Source organism: Zootoca vivipara, chromosome 11 (assembly GCF_963506605.1).
Source record: "Zootoca vivipara chromosome 11, rZooViv1.1, whole genome shotgun sequence".
NCBI classification, from domain to species: Eukaryota; Metazoa; Chordata; class Lepidosauria; order Squamata; family Lacertidae; genus Zootoca; species Zootoca vivipara.
The window spans coordinates 52,336,578-52,360,699 of NC_083286.1; the positions used below are offsets into that span (position 1 = coordinate 52,336,578).

General features: G+C 43.8%; 1 protein-coding gene across 1 annotated transcript in view; it reads right to left on the reverse strand.

The window, feature by feature from the left end:
- DCC (DCC netrin 1 receptor) overlaps window positions 1-24,122 on the reverse strand; it is a 904,619-nt gene that overhangs the window by 402,569 nt on the left and 477,928 nt on the right. The gene's annotated exons all lie outside the window — the stretch shown is intronic.

Genomic DNA, 24,122 nt, shown 5'->3' on the forward strand with positions numbered 1-24,122 from the left:
GCATTTGGGCTCATACACTTTCTGGCTTAGGTTGGCCTCTCACTCACTGAGTTTTTTAGGGGTCCCTATCTCACAGAGCCACTTCCCTATCTTTAAAATGGAGATGGATATTGCTTGATTGAAGGCCCTCCAGATGTTGTTGGATTCCAACTCCCATCAGTCCCAACTAGCATGACCAGTGACGTTGGATGAAGTCCATAGGTACCCTCTCCCTGCCTACAGGTATATTCTGAGGGTAGAACTCTTAGGATTGCAATGAAGTGTGCCCTAAAAGCTAGAAGGTTTAGGAAGTAGTGAAATATATAACTTCTGAAACATGTAAAACTAAGACAAATGTATTAGAGTGCCAACAGGTCATGATGTGGGCTAGAAGCAATAACACTTTTTGGTCACATGCACACTATACACTCAAAGAGTGTTTAACACACATGTTATGTGTGGTATGTATGTAGGTGTCTGTGTGTGGATGGTGGAGTCAATGGGAGTTAAAGAGATTGAATGCAGAATAACAGCACTCTTCAAAATTGGAAATTAAAATACTATCTTCCAAAAATGGGAGTGGGGGCAGGAATCCAGAGCTTCACATGGCTAATATTCTAAGTGTCAACTGATGTACTCTAGATTTAAGGCAGTTCTGGACTCAAGGGTTCCAAAATGATTTTCAAGCCAAACATGAAAGTAATTGTGAATCTCCTAACCACAGTTCCATAGGACTTCAATGTCTCTTCTGAGAATTTGTTTAGAGCTTGATTCCACCAATGAGCATTGGAACTTTGAAAATTACATGGCAATGGCCAGACTTTCTACTACAACAAATTTATTTCAGCATCTTCTTGGTTTTGCATGCACCTTTCTCTTAATACAAATGCTTCCATTTCTCTATTGCTGCCTTTCTGCTAGCCAGTGCCAAGAAGAAACAAAGGCCATGCCACATGCCAGTTCTGCCTGCCAAGTTGGGAAAGCTGATTTCTCTTGAGGATTAAGGCTCTGCAATGCCAAAATAGAGCTCGCATCAAGGTGATGCTTTCAACACCACTCCCTAGGAATTAGTAGCAAATGCAGATCTTCTGGCACCATGTTTAGAATTTAATCTCCATCGGAGTATCAGCCATGGATTTGGAATGGAATGCTCATTTGCTTCGTGATTCTAGGGGGGGGGGGGAATGGAGTAATAAGCCATCTTACCATTTTCCCATTTCTCAAAGAGAATCAATTAATAACACAAGCAGGCTAGTGTTCACAGTGTAGATGGGACTCTCCAAATCTCTGTTCTATAATGCTCAACACAAATATTTTCTACTAAGCAAGGTTATTTCTTAATCCACATTTCTTGAATGGAGCAGAAATTTGGGGGCAGTCTGACTGCACTTAATTAGGAAAAGAGAGAGAGTTCAGAATAAAATACATGCAGCCACTTTGGGCATCACCAAGAACATGTCTTGAGTTCTCATTCAGACTGAAATGGGTCATTTGAGAAGGAATCATAGCTCAGTGACAGAGCACATGCTTTCTTTGGAGAAAGCCCCAGGTTTAGTCATTGGTGTCTCCGATTAAAAGAGTAAGGTAGCTAGCAATGGAAAAGACCTGTCTCTGCTTGGAGAACTGATGTCCAGTATCAAACTAGATCATGGCATTCGACTTCAACTTCCATCAGCCCCCGCGATCATGGTCAATGGTCAGGACTGATGGGAGTTGTAATCCCAACAGCATCAGATAGACAATCCCATAGGTACAAGGACGAATAGTCTGTCCCGGTACAAGAAAGTTTTCTAAGTTCCTAGGCATGCTTTTTCTGCTAATGGAAATCAATTCCCACATTTCCAGCACAACAAAGATCCTGCCCAAAATCTGTTTGAAGGAGCAGAAACTTCTTAGCACACTGAAAGAAGCCTCCTGGTTATGCAACCATATTGCTTCCACACAAGCCTATTGTATTTGTAGCCAACCTGCAGTGCAGTGGTGAAAAGGAATGAAAAGCTCAAGGCACAATTCTATATACATCACGTGTAGTTCTAACAATTTACACGGAATTGATTTCCATGTGGATTTAAAAGATCACGGGGAACAGAATTTCAGAGGATTTGCTTTTCATGACAGTTGCTACAGATTGTTTTGGTGAAGGTTCAAATGCACATCCTCCAATAAGTACACCCATTTTGGGGGTTGAGACCTACTGGATAGGGTTTTGTCTTTTGTTTTTTGTAAATAAACCAGAAATGCAGCAAACCTTTCTGTCTTCTGAACCAAAAATTGAATATTCACAGTTGTGAATAAGTGTGCCAAGTAAAGAAGCAGATCTAAAAGCTGTTGAAAAGGAGAGAGAGAGAGAGAGAGAGAGAGAGAGAGAGAGAGAGAGAGAGAGGACTAGTTAAAGCAGAGGAGTGCACAATAGCTAGCCAGTCCTTGCTTTGGATACGATGAGCACTAGTTAGAAAAGATGGATGACCAACAGTTATCGATTCCCTAAAATGAGGGATACTATGATGGAAAGTAAGTGGATCAAAACCTTGCACATTGCTTCGTCTTTATATGAAGATAAATGCATAATAATGCTAACATCCAAAGTAACATGCAAAGTAACAATGTATTGGCCCGAATATAAGCCACACACTTTCCCCCAAATTCCAATTGTGAAAAGTTAAAGTGCGGCTTATATCCGCAACTTTGCGCCGCCAGCAAAGTGGTGTGGCTCCCCCCCCCCAGGGAACAGCCCAGAAGCGCGGGGCAACGACTCCTGTCCCGTCCGTGGCTCCCCAGCCTCCCCCAAGCTGCAAAATTTTAAAGGTGCGGCTTATTTGCAGGTGTGGCTTATATTTGGGCCAATACGGTATATTGTTCTGGTTTTTATTGCTAAGGGCTCCTACACATGACCTGTTTATTGATTTGCTTTGCTTAAACAAAGCTTATATGGACATTAGATTATGTTCAGTCTTTATTATATATTCATTCTGATTTCCTCATGGGGAAGTTAGACATCAGTGAACATTCTTCCTGGATTCATCTTGATTTGCTTGCACAGCAGTTATATATCTTCCTGGTAATCATTTGTTTATCCTACTAATCATTTGTTTTTCCTGCTTGGCAGGGGGTTGGACTGGATGGCCCTTGTGGTCTCTTCCAACTCCATGATTCAATGATTCTACTATTTTCAGTGGTTTTTTTCCTGTCACTTCCCTAACAGCAAAAAGTCAATTCACTCTTTAAAAAAACAAAGATATATTGCACTGGGCCAATAGAGCATTTTAATTCAGTTTAATTGTACAAATTTGAATTTTCGGAGTGTGCTTGAATCCCTCCTGCAAAATACTGACAGCCTGGAGGTGACCTGAGGTAGCAGGTAGCATAAAGATGTAACAAAAACAACAACAACCTTCTGCACACATGTCCTGAATATCCCATGTCATTTCTCAGTTACACAGAAATAACAGGGAAGGGTTCACAAAGCAGTTTCCACCTTCTGTTCTGTTATACTTGGATCTGAAGTGCCTTTGCTATGTGTGATTTGGGCATGGTAAAAGGAAAGTGTACAGTTAAATAAGAAGAAGCCTTCATTTCCCCATCTCTTTTCAACTAAGAAATTCCAATATGCCTTCACTCTGCGAACACCCTTTCAGTATGCAAGCTGAATGGCCCCTGTCCATCTTATGTGATTATTTACATGTTATTGCTTTCTCAAATGGTCTTTTGAAATGCAGCAGTGTTCGGCAAATCAGTTTTGATCTATTCAGTGACACCTTATGAGAAGCAAGGCAGTCTCTCCTGTCTTTACCAGAAATTTGATTGAGGAACACTTTTGCCTACTGCCTTCCACGGGCTGTGAAATGAGTTTTCAGCCCTACTCAACGCAGTGAACTGGGTGAACCCAAAATAAAAAGAAGTTTAAGAGAGAGAGAGAGAGAGAGAGAGAGAGAGAGAGAGAGAGAGAGAGAGAGAGAGAGAGAGAGAGAAGACCTATTTGAAATGCAGATTTTTAAATTATTTGTTTACTTCATCTAGTGGATTAATCAGGGGTGCATATTAATGTTTGCTGGACCAAGTTCTTATCAATTTATACCAGTTTATAACAGGCACGCAGCAAGGGAGGGGCGTAGGGGCGGGCCGCCCCTAGCTCCAGTCTGGCGGGGGCAGCATGTGGGGGCAGCGCCCCCAGCCCCTGGCCCGCCCCTCACCTCCTCCGCCTGAGCAGGAAGAAGCAGAGCGGGTTGCCGGGTGGCGGCAGAGGCAAACTACTCCATAGCGCACTCTGCTTCAGAGCAGCGCCAACCCGGACGGACTGCGCATGTGCGGACATGCATGGTTTGTCCTGGCGCGTGCGCCGTGACATCACGATACATGCGTCATGATGCACGCATGCTGCGGAGCATCGCCCCACCCCCAGGGGGTGCCGCCCCAGGCAACCAAGCAGCACCATTCACCCCTGGTTTATAAATGAGTTATGACATGGAGAATGTGAATAAATAAAAAGCTTTTCTCCATGTCTTGTAACACTAGAACTCATGGTCATCCAATGAAGCAGGAAATTCTGGGCAGATAAAAGAAAGTCCTTCGTCATGCCGTGCATACATAAACTATGGAACTCACTCCTATAGGAGGCAGTAATGCCCACCAACTTGGATGGCTTTAATAGAGGATTAGACAAATTAATGGAGAAGGTGAGGCACAGTATGTCTCTGAATACCAGTTCCAGGAATCACAGGTGAGCAGAGTGCTGTTGCACCCATGTCCTGCTCACAGGTTTTCCATGGGTAACTGATTCATGGAAAAGGCTATCAATGGCTACTCACCATAATGGCTATAGTAATGCTTCTGCATGCCAGTTACTGGAAACCACCGGACGGGAAAGTGCCCTTGTGCTCAGATCCTGCTTGGTGACTCGAGGGGAGAGCGCTCTTGTGCTCAAGTCCAGCTTTCAGGTTTCCCATAAGCTTCTGGTCAGCAATTGTGGGGAGAGGATGCTAGACTGAAAGGGCCATTGGCCTGAACTGGCAGGTTGTGTTCATAATTTAATGAAAATTGGATGTGCCTCACAGTTGACTTGGGATATTGTGAAGCTGCATTCGAATTTATGTTAAGATTTCAGTGTGAGTGAATATATAAGGTCCTGCCTTGTGGCTTGCAATTCACAGAATCTTCTTTACTTCCCCATGGTATTCTTAAATTAATGTCCCATGTTACCTCAATGGAAGCCAATGCAGCATAGAGCACTCCTAAAATGGGATGTGCAATATATTGACTATCACCCCAAACTGGTTTGATGTCCATATCAGCTCCAGTTAGCACGTTCTGGCAGGGAATGATGGGAGTTGTAGTTCAAAACATCTGGAGGAAACCCAGTTGGCATCTGTGAAGCCATGAATGGATGTATCTTCCAGGAGTCTCTTCTTCTTCTTCTTCTTCTTCTTCTTCTTCTTCTTCTTCTTCTTCTTCTTCTTCTTCTTCTTCTTCCTCCTCCTCCTCCTCCTCCTCCTCCTCCTCCTCCTCCTCTCCTCCTCTTCCTCCTCTTCTTCGAAATAGCAACTGTGAAGGAGGGGGTTATGATCGCCTCACTCCCAAGGCTGCCATTTCTAAATGAGAAATAAGCCTGCAAGAGATGACTATGTGATGAATGTATCATCTATTTGGCACCTAATTTAGGGAGCAATCAGAGGTGAAGTTTCTTTTCTCTTTCTTTAATAAAAATCTTCCAGAGATTTCCTACCCTTGGGGCTCAGTATAAAGGTGTGGGGAAATTACTTCAGCAAAATGAAACTTTTAAAAATTTGATCCTTTTACTACTGCAGTGTTATTTTCTAGCTCTGTATTAGGTACACAAATAATTCATAATGATATAATAACTACAGTATGAGAGTACCAAAAGTCAATTATCATGTTTAAAGGTTAAGAGCTTGGCTGATGAACTTTAATTTTCTTTTCGCAGCCCAGAGCTTTCCTAAGAAACCATCTCACAGCAAAAAGAACACTTGAGGATTATTGAGTTTCTTTATCAATTTTCCAAAGGAAAGGGACTATTTTATTTTAGTTTTTTAAAACACTGTGACCTGATTCATGAAATCTGCAGGATTTTCCACGTACAGACATTTCAGGGGCCTAGATTACAGGAGGGCAGATTTAGATGGCCCCTAGTTTTTGCGTTCTGGCGAAATGGACACGTTCTTATCCAAGTTTTTGACAAAATAAAAGGGATAAACCTTGAGTTCCCATGGGGTCCATTGCTATTTTTACTGCAGAAGACTAGCAGTGATCCATCTATATTGTTGACGTCTCTTCTTCCCTATAAGTTCATAACATATATTGATGACTTTGCATACATTCTAATCACATTTTTTTTAAAAAAAAACATGATAATGAAGGTGAGTAAATTGTGGAAAAGAAGTGAGATCCTTTCACACCCCTTCAACACATGTTGTGAGTGGATAGGGAAAGAGATTGACACATAGCATTGTAGAGTTGGAAGTGACCCCAAGGGTGAATAATTTAACCCCCTGCAATGCAGCAATCTCAACTAAAGCATCCATGAGATATGGCCAATCATTGTTGCTGGTTGCAAATATCTAGCAAATGATCAATATCTGGGGGAACTGATCTTCATTGTGATCAGATGAATACAGTATAGACTATAATAAGCTTGAGGAGTTGGGAGAGGAAAAATATCCAGTGCAAGAACCTGGGCTTTCTACATACTGAGGCACCAAACATGGTCTACAAATTGTGTACTACAACTCCCATTAGGCACAAGCATGGCCAGTGATCAGGACTGATGGAAATTGGAGTCTTAAACATCTGGAGGGTGTCGCATTTGCTACTCAGGATTGGGTTGCCAAATTCTGAAGAGCAAAAAAGAGGATGTTATGACAGAGTCATTCAAGGGAAATAAATGCAATTTGTCCCAAATTTTACCCCTGAAAAAGACGACATCTCCTAGAAAAAGAGCGCACATGGCAACCCTACTTGTTGTATAAATTTGTTGCTGTTGTATTTTTTAAAGCAATTGCTGGGAAGTAGCATACAAATAGCACAATCACAAAGAACACATAGAGGAAAACATGACTGCAGGAAGCCAACCCATTTTCTTTCTCCTTATATGTATGAACGATCCATTGACAATATTGAACTGGCAAAATACTCTATTCCCCTTGCAGTCACTGAAGCCAGACAGGCAATCACTCTCCAGCCCATTCCCATCCCTTAGAGCCTCAGGAGGTTAAGCATCCATTTCTAATCTGCCTGCTGTTTAGATTTGCCGAGCTTGCTGAATTTCTAAGTTCAGTTAATAATTCTCAATCGGAAGCATGGAGTAAGATGACTAATCAATCAGGAGGGGAAAGCCCTTAAACGAATTAGTAGAGCCTTATATACATACATACATATAAACAAACACCAAACCATCAAGGCTTGTATTCATGAAAAGTATTGTTTTTCCATAAGTGGAAACCTCATTATGATGAGAGCAGACATCTTAGTGAGGGTCAAACTAGACAGGACATCATTCATACAAATAGCAATTGCATGAATGGCCCTTTCTAAGTACAGTGGTACCTCTACTTACGAATAACTCTACTTACGAATGTTTCTACTTACGAATGGAGCTCCGTCCGCCATCTTGGATGCGGTTCAGATAGGATTTTTTCTACTTGCGAATTTTTAGATAGGGTTGCTCCAACTTACAGATTTTTTTTCCCCAATGCATTCCTATGGGATTCGACTTGCACATTTTTTCGACTTACAAATGTGCGTTCGGAACGCATTAAATTCATAAGTAGAGGTACCACTGTAACCATATTTCTCCATGTATAAGACGCCCCCATGTATAAGACACCCCCTATTTTTTATCCCAAAATTAATAAATTTAATTGTTTAGATTTTTTTGGGGGGGGTAGGGTGGGGGAGGTCACTTCTGCCAATCCCTCACCCACCTGCCTGCCACTGCCGATCCCTTGCCATAGCCGCTGCTGATTGCACATCTCAGTGCAGCTGCTAATTTTCTGCCCACTCGCCGCCACCAACAGCCCACCTGTCCACTTGCCACAGCCAGTCACTAGCAGGCCTTGCCGCAGCCACCAATCACCCGCCCAATCACCGCTGCCAATCTCCTGCTTGCTGCTGCCATTAATCACATGTTAATCACACATTAATCACCCTCTGCCTTCACTATCCGTGTATAAGACGACACCCAAATTTTGCCTTTTTTTAAAAAAGCAAAAATCTTATACACGTCTTATACACAGAAAAATGCGGTAACTTGCAGGTGTGGGAGACCTGACCCAAAGAAAAATTATGGTGGTGATGTGTGTGTGTGTTAGGGCTTTTCCACACCTCCATTTGGCCTGCCACATTCCCCTGGGGAATTCTGACCTTTAGGACTGAATTGGAATGGCAATTTGATTCTCGATTGATTGCCATTTGCTCCAATTTAATGCTAAAGAGCAGGTTTTCCAGGGGAAAACAGTGAAGCAAAGGCAAAACCGCTTGGACCCATGCCTAGAAAGGACAGGTCTAGTCAAAAACCACTCAGCCCCATGTTTCCAGGTGCAGGAGAAGTGGTACACTTAAGGCTTCTGGTTATTTCATCTGCCAAGTATGAATTTGTGAGGGAAATCGACTTTGGGGTGATGATTTTGCAATGAAAAGGACCTGGGGGGAAACGAAGCTTTAAAATGAATTGGTCTGTTGATAAAATGTTAACAGCTGCATTGATCCATCAGAATATATATATATATATATATATATATATATATATATATATGTGTGTGTGTGTGTGTGTGTGTGTGTGTGTGTGTGTGTGTGTGTGTGTGTGTGTATATGTATATGTATATGTATATGTATGTATGTATGTAACGTAACAAGGACTGTATTAGGACCAACCCCAAGCTACAAATAGTCAACAAGCTTTGAAGAAGCTGGACTGGATGCTACGTTAAACCAAAATAAACCAAAGTCCCTGGTGCGCTGGGTGGATTTTTAATTTTTTGCTGTGATCTAATTTCAGAAACTTCCTCGTGCCTTGTGAGATTATTTGGATAGGATGGGATGAGGCTGTGGCAACTGTGGGAGGGGGGGGGGACTGTGTTATGACTTTGTACCAGCCTGTCCGGCCCCTAAATGCTATCCCTGCACTAGACCAAGAAATGTTCGGCCTTATGGTGGGGCGTTATGATGTATCTAGCATTTCTGCTAATGTACATTTAATGTGGAAATGGGGAAACACAGTTCTATTTTTCCTACTTTTATTATCATTAGTGGCGGTGGTAGGGAGAGAGACTTAATCATAATCTTTTGCGCTGTGGGGCGGGGGCAAGCAGGTGGTTTATAAAGGACTTAGGTGTGACGACCAGGGCTACTACGTCGTAGGCAATTAAACTGGTCATACTTAATGTATTAGGGTGACAATGGATCCACGGGTTCAGGGGCCATATGTGGCCCTCCAGGCAACATTATCTGGCCCTTAGAACTCGCCCCAGGCTACACTTTCTGCCCTTCACCAGCCTTGCTCTGCCCCTGCCCTCAAGTGCTTTTGCCTTGCAAGAATGCACCATTTGGCTGTAATAACAAGCTCAAGAAATTAAAAGAAGCCTGCTTCTTGGGGGGGGGGGGGAGCAATGACAAACTTAGACAGCATCTTAAAAAGCAGAGACATCACCTTGCCGACAAAGGTCCGTATAGTTAAAGCTATGGTTTTCCCAGTAGTTATGTATGGAAGTGAGAGCTGGACCATAAAGAAGGCTGATCGCCAAAGAAGAATTGATGCTTTTGAATTATGGTGCTGGAGGAGACTCTTGAGAGTCCCATGGATTGCAAGAAGATCAAACCTATCCATTCTTAAGGAAATCAGCCCTGAGTGCTCACTTGAAGGAGAGATCCTGAAGCTGAGGCTCCAATACTTTGGCCACCTCTTGAGAAGAGAAGACTCCCTGGAAAAGACCCTGTTGCTGGGAAAGATTGAGGGCGCAAGGAGAAGGGGACGACAGAGGACGAGATGGTTGGACAGTGTTCTCGAAGCTATGAACATGAGTCTGACCAAACTGCGGGAGGCAGTGGAAGACAGGAGTGCCTGGCGTGCTCTGGTCCATGGGGTCACAAAGAGTCGGACATGACTAAATGACTAAACAACAACAACAAGCTCTTGCTTGCCTAGATGGAGCATGGTTTTACAAAGGTAAGAGTCACATCTATTGCCTTACCAACTTTTAGCCTCCCACCCCCACCGCACCCCTGGTATATAGTCCCTGGGAGGTTGGGCATGACTGAATGGGGCTATTTGGCTAAAAAGAAACCCCCACCCGTGCTTTAGACCATAAGAAGCACGGGGAATAAAAATAAAAGCAACAGCAAGTTCATGTGACCAGCAGGATGCTGGCAAGTGTGAGCTGGAAGCGGGGCTGGAGTCTGACTCGGGAGAGGGGGTCAGTGATTCGTGGGGAACTGTACCAGACAGGAGACAAGAGTCGGAGGCAGCGGAAGCTTTAGAACTGGAGGGTGGAGCACAGGATGGGTCAGGAGAAGAGAAGAGAAGAAAGAGGCAGGTCAGGTAAGTGAAAGACTAGGTGCTTCCGCACTGTCACCCACAACCAGGAGGGGATTGAAAAGGGATGAGCAAAGGAAGTTTCCATGCAGGCATAGTCTCCAGCTACATGCATGCAGCCCATCGGGGGAAGTTTCATAAAAAGGTGGTGGAGGAGTGGTCCCCTGTTGCTGCAACTGCTTCATGGTATGCAAACCTGGGAGTATATGCTTAGTGGGTGCAGTGGAAGAGCTTCATGCTCCGGCACTGGGGGAGGAGAACAGGTGGGGGCGTGGTTGGCGTGTCCTGGGGGGCATGGCGCATGTCCCAGGGGCATGGCACACTGCCCATGGGGGTGTGACTCACTGCCTGAGGGGTGTGGCACCCAGCGCTGGGGGGACAGCTGCGGTGGCACCCCACTGGGATCATGGTGCCAGGGCTGGTGCACTCCCCCTCTTCCTCCACCAGTGAGTGAGCGTAGGTATGCAGAGCTATAGAAACAACTGTAAGTGTTGTCTTTGACATTAAAGAGTTGACTATCTGCCATGTGCACTCCTTTGGCTGGGGAGAATCCTTGACCGTTCACCCCTTTGTACACCATGCAATGAATTCTTTAAGCTATGAATTCTCAGCAACGTGGGCATTGTTTCGAATTACTCCAGGGAAGATTGCATGAACCCAGAGATGCAGCAAGGTACTTGAAAAAGCACAGCAACTCCAGTGATAGAGTTTGCCAGCTTTTGTCTTCTACCCAAATGGGATCATTTTTCTTTTCTGTCCTTTTTACCAACGTTACATATGGGAAATTAGGAAATGACAAAGAGGAATGGCTTGCAATAAACACACTAATGTTCAAGGTGGGGAGAGGGTGGGGGGAAGCATTAGAGAACTGCGAATTTGTTTACAAACCAAATTAAAGATGTGTAGCTGAACAACTTTCTTGGCTGCCTGTGCAGCTGAAATGCAACCCAAATAAGCCCCCCCCACTGAAAGTGGGTGGAGAAAACTAAGGAAGATGTAAATTCAGATGACAAAAATCGAGGAAGGAGCCAAAATTCTCATCTTGGCATCTAGCGGTTGAAGAATAGACATAGCCAGTGGAAACAGATGAGACACACACAACTTGCAGATAGCGACACTCTGGGCAGGTCCAAGTATGGGTGAGGGAGGCATTTTTCCAAGCCCAGAAGGCCATGGTGAATGGGGCTCCAAGCCATGGAGGAAAGGTTGGGGCAATATTGTATATCATGCTTGTGGGTGTTTACATAAAGCATTTACCCATATCTCTGTATGAGGCATCTTGGTCTATGATGGAGCTAAGAAGGAGAAATGATAAAACAGAACAGGATGGTGTAGCCTCTCCTCTTGAAAAAAGAATGAGTGACTAAGCTTCTGCAAGAACAGCATGATCTGCAGAGACAGAATGCTCTCTCAAGAATTACAAAAGTCAGAATTCCTGTTGGCATTTCCTTCACACATGCAGAAAGAGCAGCAGGAGATGGGCACAAAGAAGGGTGGGCAAGCGGCATAATAATCAGGGGCATTGGCCTTACTCAGGTCTTCTTCCCAATGTGGAATTACCATTGTGTGAAAGGAAGAGTGGGGTTATGCTCCCTAATCCCATCCTCTTCATTACATCAGAGTCTGGCCTACAGCTTTGCTCGTATCCCCAGTGCTTCGCTTCTACCAACTCCTAGTTCTTCTGAGGTTGGGGAGAACTGAGCATCAAAGTGTTACTTAAACTGCTGCTTGAACTGTCAGCTGCCTTTGTTTTAGAGAGATTTACCTGCCAACCTAGCAGTTTGAAAGCACGAAGTGCAAGTAGATAAATAGGTACCGCTCCAGCGGGAAGGGAAACGGCGTTTCCGTGCGCTGTTCTGGTTCGCCAGAAGCGGCTTAGTCATGCTAGCCACATGACCCGGAAGCTGTCTGCAGACAAACGCCGGCTCCCTAGGCCTATAGAGCGAGATGAGTGTAACCCCAAAGCCTATGCACAATGTATATTGCAATGGAGTGAGACAGCCATACAAAAACTAAGGGGATCTCTACATTTGGCATGAAGTTGATGCAGCAAGGCAGAAGAATTAAACTTGGAATGAGTCTCTAGTCCACCTTAACAGTTACAAATGTGCTGGCATCAACAAATATACCCGAGTGCTACCAGCAATTGTGAATAAAAGGCTTTGCCATGCTTTCTATTTAGGAAGTGCTAAGAATCAAAGTACACACTAGACAAATGAGTTCTGCTCCCCTGAACTCACGAAACAACAAAAACTATTTCAGAACTATTTAGAAATCAAGTGAGGACAATATACAATAAAACACAATCCATTTTAATTAAATGCTCCACTTTCATCTTTCTGCAACTAACAAGAAAAAGACGCTGATTGAACATACTTTTCGAATCTATTAAGATCCAAATGTCATTTTTTTATTGTTCTAGTTGTGCTGAAGGAGAAACATAAACTGCCTCCTTCCATTTGCTATCCCATTTGTAGCTGTAGCTAAAAGGACCTAGCTAAAAGGACCAGTGGACAGGGATAATGGGAGTTGTAGTCCCAAAACATCTGGAGGGCCGAGTTTGCCCATGCCTGGTGTAGAATGTAGGAACAGCTGTTCCAATGCCATTTGGGGGCCACAATCCTGCCTCCCAACAAAAATGGGGGAGAGGGGTCATGCTGTGGTGGTAGGCAAGGGGCCTTCTTGCCCCTCTCTTTTTTACCATTTAGAAGCCGCCATCTCTGCCAGCAGCAGGAGCAGAACTGTGTTCACCTCCGGAAAAGATGCTAACATGCCCACACTACTGCCATTCCTCTAGTGCAAATGTGGCATTGTCGTCCCAAGACTGGCACCATCCTGCTGTTGTGGTGCCAAATATGTCTGTAGACCCAATAAATTTTAAATGGTAGAACAGATGGTGGGAAATCTCCTCCCCTCTTCACCAAAATAGTTTCATTAGTTTCATGCCCCATCTCCACTTGCCCTGCATAGGGATCCACCTAGAATTCCCTATCCAATATTGAGCAAGGCCAAAAAACAGAAGCGGCCTCCCAGGTCAGAAGGAGCTACTGCACTTAACTTCACTGCAGGTGGGCCATTGCTGCTTCCAAGGACAGAAAGCGGAGGGGCAAAGAATCCAGAAGGCTGGCACAGTGCAAATGCGCTTTTTGCTATGCCAACCTCCCAGCCGCTAGTGTCTTCAGGACCATGTTGTCCCCAATAAAATTAGCCAAAGGGTTACCTTCAACAAGGGTACTGTCTGTGTAGCATTTTGTAAAATGCTAAATTGCTCAGATTTTTCTATATAAAAAAAGAATAGTTGCAGATCAATATTTCTATAGATACATACTTAACATGAAGCATACTTAACACGAAGTATGAGTGTAATTGGTTCTGGAAGTCTGTACTTAACCTGAAGTGAACTTTCCCATTGAAAGTAATGGAAAGTGGATTAATCCGTTCCGTGGGTCCGCGGAGTACTTAAACTGAAAGTACTCAAACCGAAGCATACTTAAACTGAGGTATGACTGTATGTTTGAGATCTCTTGTCTCCTGCCACAGAGTTCTCTGATAAGAGGGAAGTACTCTTAAAACAATTTAACTCTGCAGTGAAGATATAGCCTACGATACCACAGCTGTCCGGTGATGGACTCGGCTGGCTGGAATGCATATTCACATAGATACTCAGGATATGAGGGGGCACTATAAAACATGCCCTGTGCATTGTCTCACTGCCACTTATGTCTATCTAGAACCTGCAGGAATCTGAGTAGGTTCCCTTTATTAGGTCAAATTCAAATAAATGAGCTTCAGAAGTACAGCCTCCTTTTTCACTTCATCCCCTCAGGAGAAACTTGACATCAAGTGTGTAATTTGAAGAGACCTTTTGTTCATTCCCACAGATGTATTCAAACATTTCCCTGCAGTCTTTGCAAAGGGATCGTGGCTTTTTATATTTAAAAAGAACCCCAACCTCTCCATCTATTGCATGTCATACGAGAGAACAAGAGTAAAGAAAGTTAAACGTGCAGCAGAAGCAAATGATAAAACTTCCAAATCTTGTACTTTATGCTTGAAGAGGAAGTGGAATGTTTGAATGATCCCAGAATCATAGAGTTCACTGAGGAACGTCTAGTACAGCCCCTTGCAATGTAGAAATCTGCAGCTGTCCTTTATGGGGATTGAACATGCAAACTTGATCTCCCACTGGTAGTGGTGGGAGGAGCTCCCCACACATACCATAATTCCTGCAGGCATTTGCACCCCCATTTCCGTGGCAGGAGCCATGCTTTGCAGATGACTAAAAGTGGGGGAGATTCAGGATGTAGCCCTTGGACAACCTGGTAATAGTCAATGTAAGTCCAGATCCTGAAAAGGACAGGATCTGACCTGCACAGAAACCTGAAAGGTACGGATCAGGTGAGTTTGCTTCAGATTACGGACAAACAAACTTCCTCCAGATTCCCTAAGCCACAGTGCTCTATGCTCTGGCAGCTCCTAGATGAATTATCACAATGGCTTGGACGTGAGGGGTTTTATTAAATACAACCCAGAAGCTGGAATATTGATGGGTACAGGCAGGTCAGTCATCAAGGTCCCATGATGGGCTCTGCCCAACAGGAGGCAGTTAGACTAATTAACAGAGTACAAAGCTATCAATGGCTACTAGCCTTGAGGGCTAAGCTCTGCATTCATGGTCAGACACAGTATGTCTCTGAATACAGTGGTACCTCGCAAGACGAATGCCCTGCAAGACAAATTTTTCAAAGGACGAATGCATCTTGCGATCTGATGGTGACTTGCAAGACGAATTCGTCTTGCGAAAAATTCGTCTTGCGAATCGTGGTTTCCCATAGGAATGCATTGAAATTCAATTAATGCGTTCCTATGGGCAAAAAAAGAAATTTCAATGCATTCCTATGGGAAACCGTGATTCGCAAGGCAAATTTTTCGCAAAACGAATTGACTCGCGGAACGAATTAAATTTGTCTTGCGAGGCACCACTGTACCAGTTCCTGGGAATCCAGTGCTGTTGCACACTTGTCTTGCTTGGGTAACTGGTTGGCCTAGATGGGCCATTGGCCTGATCCAGCAGGCTCTCCTTATGTTCCTTTGTGGTTCCCTCCTCTCTCCCCCAGTAGAGGTAAAGTTTTGCAAAGTGCAGAGTGAGACCATGTAGCAGTGAGTCATACAGAGCAATTCCATTCAGCTCAGTGCTACTGTAACTATTCAGTCTAACAACTCTTAGTGGCCCCTCACCACTGCCACCTCTGAACATAGGCACCAACTATAGGGGGCCCTGGGGGCCCAGGCACTCACAAAAATTGTGGGTGCTCAGCACCCACAGCACGGGCTCTGGTGTGACTGCATTGGAGATCTTGCAAGGCCTTGGGCATGATCTCTGAGGGCCCACGAGGCCTCAGAAATCACGTCCGAGGCCCTGCTAGGCCTCAGAAGCACCACTGTGGCACGCTGATCAACCTGACACCACAACACCACATTACATTGCAGGCACCAGTGGGCACTCATAACCTCTGAAGCTGTCAGATTGTTCAACTGGCGATACCAAGGATGGGGTTGGGAGTATCTGCATTCAAAATGTGCTCTACCACAGAGCAATAGCCCTTCTTTCTTCTGCAGGCTGCTGTCAATGAAATGGAGTGAGGATGAGGAAATTAGCAACCTAACTGTATCATGTTCTGCATTATGCTTCTCTAAATATTAGTGGGGGCAATGACTTTTGGCAGCTGCCCCACATCGGTTGGAAATAAATTTTGCAACCAAAGTCCTGATGCATAAAATAACTGCTCAGTTGCGTTAAAAACAAAATAGACATGAAAGTTAAAAATGGAAGTTTCATGTTTTCTTCTCTTATACATGCAAGTTGGGAGAATACATTCATGGTTAATAAGTGGTCTACAGTCATTGTTTAACAGGCTATATTGAAATAAATCATTCCCCATAAACCCCATGCTGAGTATGACTAATGCTCCTACAATAGACTCATAAGGGAAGAGCGTGTGTTTGTGTTCAAACCTTCGTAAGTATTTTTATTTGCTTATGCCTCTGTAAAATAATAGAACTGCAGACATGAAACGATCAGAGACTCCAGACTTGCCAGTTCTGTAAGCATTGCTTTGGGAAAAAGGAATTGAAAATTAACTACCATCATGCCAATATACAAATCTATGGCCACACTTCACAGGATCATAGAATTGTACAGTTGGAAGGGACCACAAGGGTTATTTAGTCCAAAACCGTGCAATGCAGGAATCTTTTGCCCAATGCCAGGCTCAAAACTACCAGCCTGAGATTAAAAGTCTCATGCTCTATCAGCTGAGCTATCCCAGGTTGGAATACTGTATCTAATTCTAACCACCACACATCCAAAGGGACATTGTTAAGGTCTACAGAGATAGGCTGTTTAGTAGAGATGTTGCAATAAATTAATCTAGGGAATCTTGCAGATGTGAGCTCTCCTGAATGATTACTCAGAAGAAGGCTTGGGATGTACAAATCCATCAATGTTAGTTTTCTCATTTTTCCAATCCTAAATTCATTTTGCCACACTTCTGCACAAGTTTGTTTTAAACAATATGTTTATGGTCATTAAGAAATTCAGCATAATAAAATCAACCATAAAACAAGTGTTACAGAATGTGAGATTCACCATTACCATGTGAGATTATGTCCCCAAGAATAAGATGGTGGTGTGTGTGTGTGTGTGTGTGTGTGTGAGAGAGAGAGAGAGAGAGAGAGAGAGAGAGAGAGAGAGCAGAATTAACTTCACCCAAATGCATCCCTTCAAAATGAACTCTGCAGGTGGGCACATTCCACTGCCTTGGTGATTGACATATCCAGAAAAAGGAACTCTTGCAAAAATTGTGGTGTGCATGTCTACCAAAGCACACATTTCTATAGGCAGTCTTGCCTAATATACACATTTTTGCAAGCATTTGTCCTAACACACATTTTTTGTGTCCTTTTCACTAATATGGAAGTCTGTGTGCGTTTGCATGTTTCCCATGTGCAGATTAGATACCAGACTGAACATTCTGTTACTCTCAGCAGGAGTTTTTACATATTTTTCATACATTTTATGTATTTGATATTCATTTCCTTCTGAAACTCTAACATGAATTCAATGTCAAATACACCCGCATAATATGCAGAATTCCTCCTGAAAGGAAGGGTACTTCAACAAACACCCATCATTCTCAGGGGGGATTGCTGCATTGATTTCAACATGTATAGTGGCAGGACACCAGTGTGAAATGCACAAGAGAGTGAGAATCTGGCAGCGCATAAATAATAGTGTGTACATAAGAACATCAGAAGAGCCTGCTGGATCAGGCCACTGGTTCAGCATCCTGTTCTCACAACCAGATCCCAAATCAGTGTTGGGAAAATAAATAAATAATTGCCGTTGCATTTGAATAGCAATGATCAACTTTTGGGGGGGGGGCTCAAATATTTTAGGGGGGGCGGGCAAAGGGACCTCGGCCTCTAGGAGTTGGCAGGGTTGCATCTGATAGCTGATAGGGTTGCATCTCATGTGGTTTTTCTACAGTACATTCTTATATTACCATGGAACCTCCGGAACAAAAGTTTAAAGCAGCACACTTCTTTGCTTAAAATGTCAGTAAGCTGATTATGCTAGACTTTTTTTTGTTAAGATGCAGGTCTAAATCAAATCACCACCAGAGTCAATATTCCTCCAGGCTGAAGGTAAGGAAGAATGGCTTGCCTAAGGCCAACAAACGGGATCACAGCTGATATTTGCATCAGAGACTTCCCCACTGACAGCTGGTGTTCTTAAGAAATCTCCAGATCTTAATTTCGCTGTTGGCACTGACTATAGCCATGTTCTTCGGGATGCGGGTGGCACTGTGGTCTAAACCACAGAGCCTAGGACTTGCCAATCAGAAGGTTGGCAGTTTGAATCCCCGCAATGGAGTGAGCTCCCATTGCTCGGTCCCTGCTCCTGCCAACCTAGCAGTTCAAAAGCACGTCAAAGTGCAAATAGATAAATAGGTGGCGGGAAGGTAAACGGCGTTTCCGTGTGCTGCTCCGGTTCGCCAGAAGCAACTTAGTCATGCTGGCCACATGAACTGGAATCTGTACACCGGCTCCCTTGGCCAATAAAGTGAGATGAGCGCTGCAACCCCAGAGTTGTCCGTGACTGGACCTGATGGTCAGGGGTCCCTTTACCCTTTACCTTTATAACCATATTCTTAGGTCTTACTTAACATTTGCTTCTACTACCCATCAGCTGATGGGCAGTTAGAAGCACACTTAGGGCAAGGAGAGGAACAATTGGAAGCCCGCTTTAAGCTCCAGAGGTCATGAACTGGCAGGACGAGGGGATAGGGGGTCAGTGCACAGAAACCGGAACAGCAGAACCCATCTCCAGAGCCAGAGGGGCCCTTGTCTCCATGAACATGGCAGGCTCAGAGGTTTTGGGAGCAGTGGGGGGTGGGTGGGTATGCTCCCTAGCTGGCCAGGTGGGGCTCGCTAGCTCTGGGAGGAGGCGAGTAATTCCTCAGCTGGAGAAGGCTCAGAACAGGTGAGGGTCACTGGCCTCATCAAGGCCAAGCAACATTCAAGGTATAAAAGGGAAGCAGAGCAGAGGTGCTGCATCTGCTCAACTTCGTACATTGGTTGGAACTTGGTGTGGATGCTCCTGGACCTCTGGACTTTGTTTTGGGTTCAACTCCGAACTGTGTTTCCTGGCCTTTGGACTTTGCTTGTGTGTATTGACCCTTGGTCTTTGAACTTTGGACTTGACATGCAGTCGTATCTCAGAAGTTGAACGGAATCCATTTGGAAGTCTGTTTGACTACAGAAACTTTCGGAAACCAAGGCACGACTTCCGATTAGCTGCAGGAAGCTCCTGCAACCAATCGGAAGCCTCAGAAGCCAGGTCAGACATTCGGGTTCCAAAGAATGTTCACAAACTGGAACACTCACTTTGTGGCGTTTGGGAGCCAAAACGTTTGAGTCACAAGGCATTCATCAACCAAGGTACGACTGTACCTTGCTGCTGGGTGGGCCAGGGGTTCAGGACACCTTCAAGCCATGTCCACACCTGATATCAGGTATGCTGTCAGGTGTAGGACGAGTGGGCATAGCTCCCCTAAAATGACACGGTGGTTTCCTCACCCCTGCATTATGCTAACTTTAATCAGTAAATTTATCTATACTTGTCTCTGTGCCTTTGGTAATTGCTGCACTTTTCGACAAAGCTGTAATTTTGCTGAAAACAAGGATTATATAAGAACAACCACTCTAATTGCTTAATTAATGACATTACTGTTATTTGAGTGTATTTTAAATGCCTTTTCTGTTCTCAGGTGTCCTGTTTGTTCTCCGGTTGGAGAAAGGGTGGGGATAAAAATGTGGCAAATAGCTTGTTTACATAAAACAATAGGAGATTTGCTCCTTTTAATCACTGCTGCTATTTTGTAGATGAACCTTTTGCGCTTCCCATGATTGTGCTCTGAAAGTCTAGACAGCTTGTGAAGCAGCAATGTGCAAAAAAATAAAAAAAAGCACAGAAAACACTTTTCTGTGATAAGAGTCTCTGAAAGAAGGCTTGACATGGTGGGTGGACAACATGATTGCAAACCTTCCTGTGCAGCTCGAGAGAGAAATATTCTCCATTTGCTTATTTTTCCTACAAGTAGAAGTGGATGAGAGCTGTGCCATCAGCAACACTGTTTGGCTGCTAGTTTTCATTTGCAGCATCAGTGGAAATGTTCAGGTGATTCAAGAAATTACATAGCTGCATCCAGCACATGAGAGGGAAAAAAGGTTCTGAAGCAGCAAGCACAGTCACTGAGGGACCATAAACATCCATGAAACAAAGCAAAGCAAAAAAATTCAAAAACAAGAAGCTGCCTTTTACTGTATCAGCCCGAATCAACCCATCGGTGCATTGCATTTTCTCAGTACTGTCTACACTGACTGGCAGAAACTCCCTGGAGTCTTTCCCAGCCCTATCTATGCAGGATAGAACCTGGAACCTTTTGCAGTCAAAGCAGATGTTCTACTACTGAGTTATGGTTCTTTAGTGCCCTGATTGCTAGTTGCATGGATCTACACAGTGCCTCTGCTATGGTGGGACTGAATTTGGAAGTTATATCTGCCAGTTTGCACTTCTTAGTGAAGAAAGTATTGATCTGATGTGTAGAGATCTTTCCTATTCTAATAAATTCACGAAAGTTCTGTAAGCTTCTCTGTGTGAAAGAAACAAGCAGAAGGTTCATGATGTTTGGGTTATCCCTTCAGAGAAGCTGAATACAGCTGGTTTAAATTGGTTCTCTTATCTCTGTTGATCAAGGTCATGCTGACTAAAAAAATAGAACAGAAGGAGCCTGGGTTTCACGTTATCTTTATCTCTTTTCCTTCTGGTGTGGTGTTCTGTATATAGTGTTAAGATTTAGTCTTATTATAAGTTATTTTAAGTTTAAGTTAAGTCTGCTGCAATTGGATTTCTTATGGACAGTGCCAATCCTGAATGTATTAAAGTTGTGACCATTGTGCTCATTTGCCTTCAGTAGCAGTAAAGCTCTGCTGGATGAAATACAATTCCCTCTGGTCTATTTTTTGGGAATCCTGCAACATGTTTAAGTTGTTACTCTGCTAACTATACATTGGAATCTACTCTGGATCAATACTGAGTAGAATTCAATGACAATTTCCTCGCTTTGCCAAATGCTGAGAAGATTGCCATTAAAAGCAGCATGAGGCAACAACTTTGTGTGTGATTCACAAGGATTCCCATCCACCTGTCTTCTACTTGCAAGCCTCATCTGTCCCACAGGATATGGGTGAGAATTTCCCAGGCTTTGAGGTGTGTGGAAATGGTCTCACTTGTTCTAGATGAGAGTGACAAAGTTGAGAAGTGTTGTGGCCGTTGGTTACTCTTTAGAGGTGAAGTAGAATTTTCCAATTTCAGAATAGCTGAAAATCTGAGAGCTTCAGTCCAGCCCCCCTGCTTTTCTTTTAGTATTGTACATATATGCTTCAAACCACAAGCTCAATGGCAGCAGGGTCAGGCCTCTATTGGGAAAGCTGTATGAGGGCAAAAGCTAACCCCTCTGATCTTAAGTTCATGGGCTTGATTAGTATTGAAGATCCCCATAGCTGCTTTGGCTTTTAAAATAAATTCAGGATATTGTAATGCAAAGGTCTTCTGCATCATATCTAACTTGGCCTACAGAAGCTTGATTCAACAGTGGATTACTGCTTCCCCAATCATTGGAATGTTTGTGGTGTCTCCATGACATCAGAGCAGGTCAGCCAATGATAAGGAAGTGAGGATAATCTAGACAAGCAAAATACCACTTGATGCTTGGCATATAGAATAGTCTTGATCTTTCTCATATACTATAGGGTAGTTGAATGACATTGTTAGGAAACAAGAAGAGGAGCAGCTTGTTTTCCCCACATAGAGATTGCTTTCTAAAGAAAGCATTTTACAAGAGAGCACTTAACCTACTTCCCAACATGGAAAGGACTTCCATGGTAGGGAAAGGAACAAGGTGTACAAGATGCATAAGCCACGTTCAGATACAATGTGCAGGTCAAAGGTGCACACTCTGTTTTGAAGAGTCTAACAATCACAACAGTGTTCCTTTATTTTGATGTACAGTTTGAGAATGCTGAATTATAGGCGAGAATTTAAATACCCTCCCATGAAACGCTCACAGCTGTTGAAGAGCCAACCTTGATTCTTCCACTTCTGTGTTTGCATAGAGCAGGCATGGCCAAACTCGGCCCTCCAGGTGTTTTGGGACTACAACTCCCATCATCCCTAGCTAACAGGACCAGTAGTCAGGGATGATGGGAACTGTAGTCCCAAAACACCTGGAGGGCCAATTTTGGCATAGAGCAAAGCACAAAAAAATAAACTGCCTGATCACCTATCAATTTTGTCTTGTACAAAAGTGCTTTTTATTTATTTATCCACACTTGTCCACACTTCTGCTTGCAGGCGTCTCAGCAGTTTTCCCTTTGCCCTATTCATTTGCCAGAAAAACCCACTCTTTAAATTAGTTAAAACCCAAATTGCCATTTGCTCTGAGCACTAAAGTGTGGTTTCTCCCAGGGGAAAGCAGCAAGGCAAGGGGAAGTGGGGAATAAACCCTTGTTAGTCTTTTTTTTTTTTACGAAAGTAACTCAAAGCAACTTACAATAAACACACACACACACACATAAAAACAAGCATAAAGCAAAACAAAGCAAAATCTAAAAGACAGTCCTATATTTTAAAAGGAAGGATTAAAACATCTCACCTACTCAAGGAGGCCAGAGGTAATCAAAAGGCCATTAATAGTGGTATAAAAATAAAATAAAATATGGCAAAAGTTGATCTGTGGGTAGGAAGCCCCACAAGTGAGAAGCTGCCACAGAGGAAGACCTCTTTGCTTCTGCGCATGCCCATCCCCAGAAAGGTGCCCGCAAAGGACAGAAGGCCTTCATCTGAAAAGGGTTCACCGCCACCCAGTGGTGTAGCATGGTTTGCTGGTGTCCGGGGTAGAATCATAGAATCATAGAGTTGGAAGAGACCACAAGGGCCATCCAGTCCAACCCCCTGCCAAGCAGGAAACACCATCAAAGCATAGAATCATAGAGAATCATCTGCATGGGGTGCAGGTGGTGAACAGAGCCTGCTGCAACAGTCCAGCTCTTGCCACTGATGTCACCGGAGTGACGCCAGCCCTGCACCGCTTTGCGAGGCTGGGATACCTGCCTCACAAAGTGGTGCAGGACTGGCAGGGCAGCATGAGCAGCACACACACTGAAAATTGTGCCTGCAGCCATTGCCCTGGCAGCCCGCCCCACTTTTACACCCCTGTCACTACTGTTTTAGACCTAGGAACTGCAAGGCCACTAATCCCTGGCTCTAGCCACTAAGCTTCTTTTAAGAGGAGACTACAACCCTGCCTTTTAAACAAAGAAGAGAATATCAAATATAATGGTTATAAATCACCCGCTCCCCACTACCATCTCATTTTTATGATGCTGCCAAGCTGACAACTTCTAGTAAAATATATTTTATTGCAACAGACAGCGCGTGGTAATTGTTACGAGCATGATCCACACTCCTGGCAAAACGACGAATTTTGCTGTAAACAGAATCTGTTCTATGTAATTGTTACCAAAATGTCCAATCCATTTAAAAGCTAATTATAACTACCAGTTTTAAGACCAGTCTGGGCAAAACTCTTCTGAGTGCAGGGAGGAGACACAGGATGGGGTCTGAAGGCTCATAATTTATCACAAGTTTCATTAAGGTCCTTGAAGTGTGATTAAATAAAATTAATATGCAAGATTATTTCCAATATCCTTCAAGAGGGTTCCCCCCCCCCTTTGCATTTTACCAAGCTTATCTGCTAGTAACTAGTTTGATGATTTTCAAATGGTGTTCCTGGGTGTTGAGGTTCTACAGAAAGAAATGTACTGGGAATTACTCACTGAGAAGATTACTCATGGTTCACGAGGTCCCTTAGAAGCAGCTTGACCAAAGCCCATCATTATCAATCATCTTGGTGTGCCAACTCCCATCAACTCCTCTCAGCATGTGGAGTTGTAGAGAGGACCATGTCGGCCACTCCAG